General features: G+C 40.4%; 1 protein-coding gene across 1 annotated transcript in view; it reads left to right on the top strand.

Annotated features, from left to right (window-relative positions):
• The window catches only part of LRRC31 (leucine rich repeat containing 31), a 115,946-nt gene that overhangs the window by 44,981 nt on the left and 58,636 nt on the right, over positions 1 to 12,329 (top strand). The window contains exons 6-8 of the mRNA XM_077880283.1: positions 3,729 to 4,048; positions 4,680 to 4,748; positions 10,112 to 10,191. The gene's annotated coding sequence lies outside the window, so the exon portion shown is untranslated. The remainder of the gene's footprint in view (positions 1 to 3,728; positions 4,049 to 4,679; positions 4,749 to 10,111; positions 10,192 to 12,329) is intronic.

The raw sequence follows: 12,329 nt of genomic DNA, 5'->3' as shown, positions 1-12,329 counted from the left end.
CTCCATTGTGAAACATTTATCTCTTTTTTTATTTTTTAAATTTTTTTATTGTGAAACATTTCTTTGAGGAATTTTGACATTTCAAGCCCAGGCTCCTCATTCTTTTTCTTGGCCTTCTCTCAGCTGGTCCCCCAACAACCCAAAAACTTCATGTAGCAGAGGACCTCTAGACCCTTTTCCCAACTCTGCTCCAGTCTCTCCTCAATGGGCCTTTCACTCTGGGCCTCTGCATATTTCCTCCCCTCCCCATCTTTGCCAAGGGTAGGACAGAAACTTAGAGGCTTCTTTTCTACTGGTTTGAATTGTGGCATGAACATATCACTCTAGAAGGCAGCCACGTATTTTTGCTTTAAATAACAAGTCCTTGCTCTGTTGTACTAGTGCAGTATAAATGAAATGAGTTATCACTGTAGTGGTAAGCAGTACTGCCAACAAAGGCAGTTAATACCAAGGCACTTGACAATGGCTCTAAAATATATTTCATTTTTACTAAAGGATATACTCTAGCACTTTGCTAAATGCACCGCATCACAATGAATGTTCTGCAAAGTGTCAACAAAGACAGATGATGTGTGTGCTTCCCTCGCCTCTCATTTCTTTTCTCTCTGGAAGCTCATTGTCATTACAGCCATCCATGCCTCCTTGAAATGTAAAGTTCTAGGTATATTTGCAAGTGTTACAATGAAAAAGACCAAACCTTTGTCATCATTAAACAAGTAGAAATGATGCAATATCTTCACCACTTCAATATAACTTATGTGCTACTATAGTTTGAATAAATTATGTTCACTTTCTCCAAAAGATTGGGAGGCAAACCCCATCGCATCAATTTGTATGTGAACCCAAGTGAAATCTAGCAGTACTCCTCTAACTGAACTGAATTTTAGATGTTTTAGTTAGATCGTTGTAAAGAATGAGTTAAGAAATGTTAACGTAGTGTTTTTTCACTATTATCTTTGACTGTTCCTCAATTTTTTTTTTCTAAAAGTTTCTACTCTGACACTTCATGGCCTATACATCATGACAATTTTTGGAACGTAGTTGTCTGCAGTAATGAAAGGCCATTAAAATAATAATGCATAGTAAATGTATAGCAGCAACACAGAGGCAGGTACTTAGTCTATTTGAAGATGAGAAAAGACTTAATTAAATTTATATACAACTTTGAGCTGACTTTATTTTAAATAAATTTCCTTTTACTTTCACTTAAAAAAACCCTAAGGCATGACAGTATTTATTTATTTGGCATGAGCAGTATATCATCAATAACTCTTTAATAACTTCAGCCAAATAAGAATTTATTGGCTAACACATTGTTAGCAATAATGGAGCCAGCAAAATTTATAGATAAACCCAAGCATTTCTTTATAAAAATTTATTTTTCCCGAAGTCTAATGTGTTTTATTTTTATAATGTACCCAGTGATTTTGGCAGGAATGCTGTTGATGGTATTTATACAAGCTTATTTCCTTGCTTCTCCATTGGATATTAGATCCATGTATTTGCATTTCCTTTTAAGATAAAGGAGTCCTTTTATTTTATATATGCAAACATTTTACTAAAAGCAACTAGCCTGTGTTCGGACTAATCAAAGTGTAGATGTATATACTTACAGCCTCTGTGAAGTTTTCATGGTTTTGACATTGCTCACGGAAGAACCATCCAAATGCCCTTTCAATTGCAGAAGCTGCTCTGGCTGCAGATTTACAAGCACATCTGACAACAGTTTCAGAAACCGTCTTAACTAATTCACCTTGCCTTAAATACGAACTCAACTAAGTTGATTAGTCCTATTTCATGACAGAAACGTTGCCCTCCGATATCCTCTCCAGATAGGCGAAAAGAAGCTAAGCCCCAGGAAAGTGCACTGCAGTGTACATAAACCTGTCTCAGAGTTTAGCCTTTAGTTTAATCCATCCTTAGCCTCTAAGATGCTTTGTGGGCCTTCACTTAATGCTGCTCTTCAAGTTGACACAAAAGGAAAATAACTGGGAGAATAAGTAGTAAATTTTCTTTGATGGGAATAGGACCTATTTCATATTTCCTACAGGTTTTGAGTGGGGAAGTTCCTTCACAAGTAGGGAAAAAAAACTAAGTTGTTTTTCACAGAGCTGCAAAATGAAACAAAAGATAGTCTATTTGAGGAAGGAGCTTGTAGAAAGCACAACTGTACTTTCTGATAGAGAGAAAGCTCTTCACAGTCTGTGTGAGAGCTGTGATCTCTATAAAAGAGAAAATACGGAATTCTGAAATTGTGGTCTGCTTTATTTATGAGTGAAACACTTAGAGCCCTGAAAGAGGACATCAACAATTTTTATTCCTAAAAATTTGCTAGTGGAAAGTACAAAATAAGAATCCAATACAAAACTTAGAATTATGTTACAAGTAGTGCTTTAGGCTTCCTGTTTGAAGATAACTTGCTTCTTTGTTGACACACATTTTTTTTTTCTGTAAGATTTATTTATTTGAGAGAGAGAACACACACAAGCACTGGGGTTGGGGGAGAGGAGCAGAGGGGGAGGAAGAAGCAGGCTCCCCACTGAGAAGGGAACCAGACTTGGGACTCCATCCCAAGATCCCAAGATCATGCATGACCTGAGCCAAAGTCAGACTCTTAACCGACTGAGCCACCCAGGCGCCCCTGTTGACACACATTTTTATCATTGGCTATTGAGGTCACTAAAAAACACCATATGGGATGTACTGACTTCACTCTGGGGTTCTTTCTCCTGAAACTGCAGTCAACAGCAGGGATTTACATGACTAACAGACCTGGTCACGTCTCAGGCCCACCACTGGTGAGCTCTACGACCTGCCCAAGTCGTTGAACTCCTCTGAGCCTCAGTCTCCTCTCAGCAGACTCTTGTACAAGAGTTTCTCTGAGACATGAAGGCAGCAATGTAGACAAAGCATTTGGATAGCTCCCACTAAGTGCTAATTATTATGTTAGGTAACTCCCTTATACGGAGTCCTCTGTTGAAGAGCCATGGGAGAAAGTTTTCTCAGCCTGCGGTGTTAGGAATAATTGGGCTTTTCTTTTCTATTTAAAAAGATGTTATTTATTTATTCATGAGAGACCCTGAGAGAGGCAGAGACCTAGGCAGAGGGAGAAGCAGGCTTCCGGTGGGGAACCCGATGCAGGACTCGATCCTAGGACCTCGGGATCATGCCCTGAGCCACAGGCAGATGCTCAACCACTGAGCTACCCAGGCACCCCTAATTGAGCTTTTGGCTGAGAAATCCAGCCAAAACAAAATCTCAAGAATCAGGAATCTAGTGAATTTCTTTCTTTGCATTGGCTACTAGGAAGCTCAGGGCCAAATTTGTGGCCTGCATTTTATTTATTTATTTATTTATTTATTTATTTATTTATTTATTTATTTTAAAGATTTTATTTATTCGAGACACACAGAGAGAGAGAGAGAGAAGTTGAGAGAGAGAGAGGCAGAGGAAGAAGCAGGCTCCATGCAGGGAGCCTGACGTGGGCCTCCATCCCAGGTCTCCAGAATCAGGCCCTGGGCTGAAGGCGGCACTAAACCGCTAAGCCACCGGGGCTGCCCTGGGCATGCATTTTAAAACTAGAAAGTATCCCTGGCTTCATCTTCTTTTTCCTAATGTGATTTTCTTTTTGCCTTGATTTCTTTACCAAACTGTCTCTCTCCTCGTATGGTATATGTATATCGAAGTCTCTGCTGATAATAACCGACAGATTTTCATCACCCCAATAGGCCTCAACTTACAAGAGCCTGTGTGTGAGAGCCTTGTCTATTAAAGAAGAACTTACAAACGTACTGCTTTCGTGCAAGCAACATCGTAAAGGAGAATCCAGTTGCTGCCAGCCCGTAAACACCCATCGCACAGCGTAGCAGCAGTGCTCATTCCAGGGCAGAGCTACTGTTTATAGTTCTGCTCTCTGGAAATGTGATCAGAGTTCTGGTCGGGTTCATGAGCGACACGGTTTCTCCCGGCCTGGCCCTGGATGCGTGCCTACACCCCATTAGCAGCTGTTACTCCTTTTACTTCTCACCACCGGCTCCTGCTATGGAAGGTAGGAAGGAAGGTGAGGAGCTCTGACAGGTGGAAGGGGTGGGGGGAGGAGGAGAAACAGCCGCTGGCCTCGGGAGAGTGGGAGGCTCTGATTGGAAGTGGGAGACAGGAGGTAGAAGCTTCTGGTCTGCAGTCAACACACATGGGTCTGAATGTGCCGATTGTTAAAAGACTGAAGTCTCCTGCTCTGGTTAGAAAACAGTATGTGCCCCAAGCCCCCAAGTGTTCCTCTAGCCGGTTGCTCCAGGATTTCCCCCAAGGCACCCCCACCCTAGAGTCAAGGCATCTAAAGACAAGGCTCCTTACAGGTGGAGGGCTGTGGGTCCCTGCTCTGGTGCCCGGACTAAAATCCAGTCGGACTGGTCTGTAGTGGAGGTAACTGCCTCTGAAGGAGAGAGAAAAGGTCACAGTGCTGAGAAGCAGCAGGAGCAGGAGGCTGCAAAGGAGAGGGGAGGGGAGGATGGCTGGCCCTGGCTATTGGGGGAGTAGACAGATGGAGCTCCATAGGTGCACAGGAGTGGGTGAGGGTGAGACCAGCCACGGTCCTGCACGCTATTTGTTAAGCTTTCAGGAGTGCTGGAAGTTTGCACCCTACACTCAGTATGAAGAAAAGCCGCTTTATTTTCTTGCAGTTGGTCTAGTCTCCTTCCAAAGTCCTACTCTCTGGGCGAGAGGCGAGAAACTATGCGTAGTCCAATCGGGTAAGTTCAACCCTACCCACCCATGCAAAGGGACATGTCTCTCGGGTAATTTCACCTCTTCCAAGATCAAATGGTCTCCCTTGGGTCTTTTCTCCATCTCCCCTTCTTCCACGAGATGCTGCAGGAGTCGGGCATGGGCAACATACAGTGTCCCAGTGGGGGAAGGGGCTGGTTGAGGGACCATGTGCTGTCCCTGGCTCCAAGCTGGAGGCTCTGCTGGCTTCCCATGTGGACACCATGGCCTGGTCTGCTCTCCAGGGGGCCCTGCCTGCCGACTCAGCATATGACACAGCAGAGCCTCTGAGGTTTGGCCTGGGTCTGGTGACCCACTCTAGCAAGCTTCCCAGACAGAGCCTCTGCTAATTTTTTTTTTTTAAAGATTTTATTTATTTGACAGAGCAAGAGAGCAAGGACAAGCAGGCAGAGGGAGAGGGAGAAGCAGGCTTCCTGCCTAGCAGAGAGCCTGATGTGGGCCTCAATCCCAGGACCTTGGGATCATGACCCGAGCTGAAGGCAGATGCTTAGCCGACTAAGCCCCCCAGGTGCCCTAAGCCTCTGCTACTTTTATATCATCTGAGAGGTTGCAGGTACTTCTAAGTCCCTCCTTCCGCACCACTCAGGCTCACTCGGGAAAGTTAACTCGGGCCCCTGGAATCAAAGCAGAGGCCACCTTCTTCTTTACTTGCTGGGACCTCCCTGATGTGTTCCCTGATGTGCAACCATGAGTAGGGATCCCAGCCTTCACTGTTGATATGCTCACCGAAGGGGATGATCTGGAATTGGGCTATTGGTCCTCTCACCTTAAATTCTAGTTTTAAGGACAAATGTCTCAACTAAGCAGGTGAAACAAAGGAAGTTAGGGACTCAAAACCAGTGCCTCCCTCCCCCTCTCCCTCTGACCGCCCCCCCCTCACCCATGGGTCTGATGATGCAGGTTCTCACCCTCAACCTCGCAGTGGCCCTAAGCCTCATGGCTCTGCCATCTAAAGAAATGGTTGCTGCCTTTATATCATCACATCTTTGTATTTTCTCCATCTATTTTTTAAAAAATAAACTTCACTTTCCAACCTGGTTTATTACTCAAGTTCTTACCGACTTACCATCAGTGACTTCTCTAAACGTGGAAAGGATACACTGAAATATAAAGACTGCTTTAGAGTCTCATTTGTTTTGATACTGAAATGCTTCTGATCCACCAGGCACTTGAAATTATTTTCTCCTATAGTGTTGAGAGCTCTTTTCCTGGAAGATAAGCATGTAAGTATAGAAATGGAATGTAATAGAATTTGTTCTAGAGACCCATGTAAACAAAGGACTTCTAAAGAAAGAATGGGAAATATTCCTTCTTCCTCTGTGCTTCCTTCTCCTTGCCCAAAATGTAGATGGTGATCATTTCTTGATCTAAGGAAATTGTGGAAAATTGGGATCTGTGGCTTAACGAGATTGTGATTCATCTATAAAAAATATGGTAGCATCAATTTCTTCTGAAATTGTTATATGCCAATTTTTAATGCTTCACAATTTAATTGCTTAGCCATTAACCGAAGACGGTATTTAGTATAAGCCTTGTATGAATGAAAGTATTTGCTTATGTAAATAACTGAGCTGGAAATAGCAAACATACTTTACATCAATTTGCATATATTCAAGACTATGAAATACGTTACTGCTATAATGGCAATTCCACTGAACTTTGGTTTATTTCTTGCTCATGTCTATTTTACAAGTGGACAATAATTTGGAAATGGTAAGACAAAAAGATAATCAACAGAGGTTTTCATTTCTTTAGGTGCTAGTTTTACTTGCCATTTTCCTTCATTTTGTCAATTTTTAAAACTCTCATTTTCTTGGACATCCCCACTCAAAAATAATTACTAAGATTTAGAAAGCCATGAACCCTGGCAATAAAAATAATATTTAAAAATTATTTTCTGCATGGCAGTTTGCTTTTAAAACATCATTGATCTTAAATAATGCCTTTTGCTTTTAGAGGGGTGCAGAGGGAGAGGGAGAGAGAGAATCTTAAGTAGGCTCCATATCCAACACAGAGTCCAGGTGGGGCTCGGTCTCACAACCCTGAGATCATGACCTCAGCCAAAATCAAGAGTCCAAAGCTTAACCAACAGAGCCACCCAGCCATCCCTTAAATAAAACTTTTTAATGGCCATAAAAGGCCAAGCACCATGAAAGCTGTCTGCCAAAGACATGGTCCTTGCTTCTAGCATATATATGCCCCTCCCTTCCTTTTTACAAAGGACCTTTTTTCTGCTATATGATTCCTCTGCTCCTCCCTCTTCACTAGAGATGTTGCATAAGAACTAAGTACAAAATAGAATCAGCAAGGTATAGAAAAGAGAGTAGACCCATAAACAGAAAGAAATGGCATTTTATCTTCAAACAGGAAAAGTATTTTGGAAGGGTCATTAAAACAACCACCCTTGTAAACTGGGTTTTGATGGTGATATTTTCTCTGGTACCAAGACTACAGGATTAGAAACTCTTCCAGGAAATTTGGATCTAGACAACTTGGCCAAGTCACAAAACTTCTGCAATTGAACACATTTTTGTTATGTGGATATTAGTTATTATGGAGCTTGATTCCAAAAAAAATTTGCATTTCTCTAAATAATAAAAATTTTCCCTACAGAGGATGATCATGGAAAATGGGAACTACAGTTGCCATGCTCTTACCGCTCTATAAAACACTGAGCTCTTTCCCTGAGAGTCATTATGATTCATGAGTAACATATTTTTACTGCCATTAGAACACTTGCAAAATTAAGCTAGAATTACCTCAGTTGACTGCTATTAGCCAAAGCTCCAGGATTCAATGCCAAGAATAAATCCTTGTAATGATAGACTTCAACAGTTGTACAAAGCAGGCTTTTAAAGATTGGTTTCTGGAAACTAAATATTACTTGCTGTGACAAACGGCCTCTCATTAATAGATATTTAGCCCTGACTAGTTAAATGGACAGATTTCTTTTTAACAACATAAAAGTGTTGGGGCACCTGGGTGGCTCAGTGCTTGAGTGTCTGCCTTTGGCTCAGGTTGTGATCCTGGGGTCCTGGGATCGAGTCCTACATTGGCCCCCGTCCCTACCCCCCACCCCCATCCCAACAGGGAGCCTGCTTCTCCCTCTGCCTGTGTCTCTGCATCTCTGTGTCTCTCATGAATAAATAAAAAAATAAAAAATAAATAAATAAATACATCTTTTAAAAATGTAAAAATGTTTATAGAAGTAGCATAATAATACCAATGATTTTTTTATTTTTATTTTTTTAAAATATTTTATTTATTTGTTTTAGAGAGAGAGAGAACATGAGGGGAATAGGGGGAAGGGTTGAGGGAGAGAGAATCTCATGCAGACTGAGCTGAGCACAGGGGATTGACTCAGGGCTTGACCTCTCGACCCTGAGGTCATGACCTGAGCTGCAGTCAACATTCAGATGCTTAACCGGTTGAGCTACAGGTGCCCATAATTTTTTCTTAAAGTCTTCTTTTTGGTAAGGCACCACTGTCACTTTATAGGTATTACCCCATTCGTAGCTAAAACATTTTGTTTTTTCTTTTTTTTGAAAGCAGTAATAGCATTTGATCAAATCCTCAAAAGGTATGATAATGCAATAGCTGCATTCACATGCAGTGCATCATACAGGAAATCAGAAGTGGCCCCAGATTCCCCCGCTCCTCCAGCTTAGGGCCCTCACTCCTGGAATGAACAACATCCTGTTGCAAGCAATCTCGGATGTTTATATTTGGTATCTAAATAATGAATCACTCTTATGAGTGCCACATGGCATGAAATATCTTTTTTTAAAATTGTGGTAAAATACACTTAATGTAAAGTTTAGCATCTTAACCATTTTTAAGCATACGGTTTAGCAGCAAGTTCATTGACATTGTTGTGCGACCAATCCTCAGAGCTCTTTTCATCTTGCAAAACTGAAACTCTGTACCCATTAAAAAAAAAAACTCCCCGTCTCCCTCCTTCTCCCCCCTCCCAACTCCTGGCAACCACCATTCTACTTTCTGTTTCTATGATTTTAACTATTCTGGGTAACGTGTGCAAGTGGAATCAATACAGTATTTGTTCTTTTGCGACTGGCTTATTTTACTTAGCACAATGTCCTCAAATTTAATTTCCTCCCTTTTTAAGGTTGAAGAAATTTCCATTGAATGTATACATACCACTTTTTAAAAATTCATTCATCCGTTGATGGATTTTTGGGTCGCTTCTACCCCTTGGCTATATGAATAATGCCGCTATGAAAATGAGTGTGCAAATATCTCTTTAAGACCCTGTTTTCAATTCCTTTGAGTATATACCCAGAAGTGAACTTTCTGGATCATATGGTAATTCTATTTTTAGCTTTTTGAGGAACTACTCTATAGTTTTCCACAGCAGCTACACTATTTTAGGTTCCTGCCAGCAATGTACAAGGATTCCAATTTCTCTACATCTTTGCCAACACCTGTTATTTTTGTCTTGTGTGTGGAGAGGTGTGTGTGTCTTACAATAGTGATCCTACTGAGTGTGAAGTGGTATCTGATCATAGTTTTGATTTACATTTCCCTTGTGATTAGTGATGTTGAACGTATTTTCACGTGCTTGTTGGCCATCTGTTTGTCCTCTTTGGAGAAGTGTCTGTTCAAGTCCCTTGACCATTTTTGAATTGAGTTATTTGTGTTTGTTTGTTGTTGTTACCTAGTTGTTGGAGTTATTTATATATTCTGGATACATGACTTTCTCCCATTATTGCTTGCTATCACTCAGATGTAGAACTAAAAAAGATAAAAAGATCAAATTCATAGAAACAGAAAGTAGAAAAGTGGTTGCCGGGGGCTGGGAGGTGAAAAAAAGAGGGAACATTTGATAAAAGGGTACAAGCTTTCAGTTAAAATAAATAAGAATCTGAGTATCTAATGTAAAACATGATAACTATAATAACACTGTATTGTATAGTCCACATTTGCTAAGAGCATAGAACTTAAATGTTCTCACCACCCCCAAAAAAATGGCAATATGAGAGTCGATGAACAGGTTAATTAACTTGATGGAGAGAAAACTTGCACAACATGTCTGTATATCAAATGATCACATTGTAATTTAAATATATTATAATTTTGTCAATTATACATCAATAAAGCTGAAAAATTTATATATGTTGAAATAATAATTCCTCTATTTTTTGTGCTATTCTCTAAGCAATGGCTTCTCAGAGACAACATGAGACTGTTTCTGTCTGGATCATTAACATTTTCTCCATCACTTTCTTAAGTCTCTGATCAACAAAGCGATATATCAAGCTCTGATCCATAGCCTTCTCTGATTTCTGTGGCATCCATACTCTCACCACAGCAGATCTCAAGCCACCGCCGTCCCAACGTCCCTGAAGAGATGCACAGCAGCGCCTTGTTATGTGTTGTTTCCTTCATCTGGTAAGTAGATATAAATAATCTCAAGCACATAGAAAGTAGTAAAATATGGTAAAACAATTAGGAAGTGGTAAGTTTTGAGTGTGTATTATTTTAAGACACTGGATTCAACGGGGAGTCTATATAATTCGATTTTTAATAATGGCTAAGTTTAACAACCTTGCAAAAAGCCCTAAAAGTTTTATAATCAGCTCTTGTGAGTTGTTGCAAGCTGGCCCAGCAGAACACTGCTTAGACCACTTCTGCCCTCAAATATCCACATTCCTTCCACCCCCCACCCCCCACCCCCCGACATTCTGCTTGGGTTTCTAAAATAGCGTTTAACTTTGGCCTTTCCTGGAAAGCTTTTAAAGAAGTCTCCACTAATTGCTATTCAAAGTCCGTCTAAATCTGGCCCCTCCACCCTTCTTGACACTGGGCCCTGCTTCCTCTCCGTTTCTCACCTGAGTTTAACCCTTCCTTCAGGGTTCAGCTCCAATTCCACAGACTACAAAAGTCTTCCCTGGGTACCTCAGTAATTTCTCTTATCATTTTATTGCCCTTACAGCTTCTACCATAAGATACACCCTTAATGAACTATTATTTTGCATGAATGTTATTTTGTTGTCCCGTGTTGTTCTTCATTTTCCAACTGTAATGGATTAGGAATGTCTGACGTCTCCAATGAGAATGTCAGGGCATGATTTGTGTTTCCTACTGATTGAGTACCCTCCCTGTGTGTATTTCACACATTCAAAACTATTGAGCATCTACTATGTATCAGGGGCTGTGCTAGACACTAGGGATAAATGTGTAAAAATCTTTGTAAAGGAACAAGACATAAGTTTGTCTTTGCCAACCTCAAGGAAAAAGCATACACTAGCCATCAAAAATAATTACATTTGGGGGTAAAGTATATAAACAGAACCACCAAATTTTAGAGTTAGCAGGGATCTTAGACCAAGTATTCTCACTGGGACAGTGATGCCTCCACAGGGACTTTGTGGAGCCCCGTTGAGGGTTTTTGATTGTTCAGTTGTTTAGTGAATATTATGGGACTTATAGGTAGTTCCGGGGATAGAAGACATCCTGCAATGTGTGGAAGTCCCATTCAACAAAGCACTGTATTACCTCATACACAACTTTTAATTGTTTCACTGGGACTTCAAGAAGATAAATTAAAATTAGCAAAGCTCACAACTGCAACTCCACCTTACATGAAACACAAAGCTTTCTCTTGTGTGGTTTTTGAAATACACTGAATTTTACGGGTATTCAACTATGGTAAAAGTTGAGAAAAAATTGCTTTCTTCTCTTCCAAGTTTTGTTGAGAGTAGTTCATCATTACAAAAAAAAAAATCACATCATGAACAGCAATGCCATTTCTGCTATTCAATCACCAAATCAACATTTCATATCATACTGTAATCTCAGTCAATATATATCTATCTAAAATCTCATAATATGCTCATATGTAAAGTGTACTAATTTAGTCCTTATTTTAAAATGTCAGATATCTTTAAAAGTCAAAAATATTCTATTGGATGCAAATAACATATTTTTATATTAAATACAGTGGAAGCATATCAATGCCTGATCATTTAAATATTAAATAAAGTAACATAAACACGCATAAAAATGAAATAAAACATTTTTGATATAAGCGGACATAAACAGCTAATTTTTTGTGTCTTCTGGAATGATGGTGACATCACCAGGTGTGATGCAAGTATTTGATGACTAAAGGGAGAGCTTGCCTTATGTGTCACAGTGTAATCTTAAAGATGCTTATCATCTGGAAAAACTAATGACAAAAGGAAATAACATGTCAGGTATTGGGTATAGTTCTAAATATTAGAGTTAAGGCCCCAGGGGAATCAAGCTGAATAAACGCTCACACCACTAGCCTTTTCACCTGGTCAGTCATGTTTCCTACAACGGATTAGAGGTTTTATTTTTTATTTATTTGTTTATTTATTCATGAGAGACACAGAGGGAGGCAGAGACATAGAGGGAGAAGCAGGCTTCGTGCGGGGAACCTGATGTGGGACTCCATCCCAGGACCCCAGGATCATGCCCTGAGCCGAGGGGAGATGCTCAACCACTGAGTCACCCAGGTGCCCCCAATTAGAGGTTTTAAAAACTCATCACCTAAGAGCAAG

Source organism: Canis aureus, chromosome 31 (genome assembly GCF_053574225.1).
Source record: "Canis aureus isolate CA01 chromosome 31, VMU_Caureus_v.1.0, whole genome shotgun sequence".
Taxonomy (NCBI): domain Eukaryota; kingdom Metazoa; phylum Chordata; class Mammalia; order Carnivora; family Canidae; genus Canis; species Canis aureus.
Note: the sequence above shows the minus strand (reverse complement) of the source record. Positions and strands in the feature narration are given on the sequence as shown.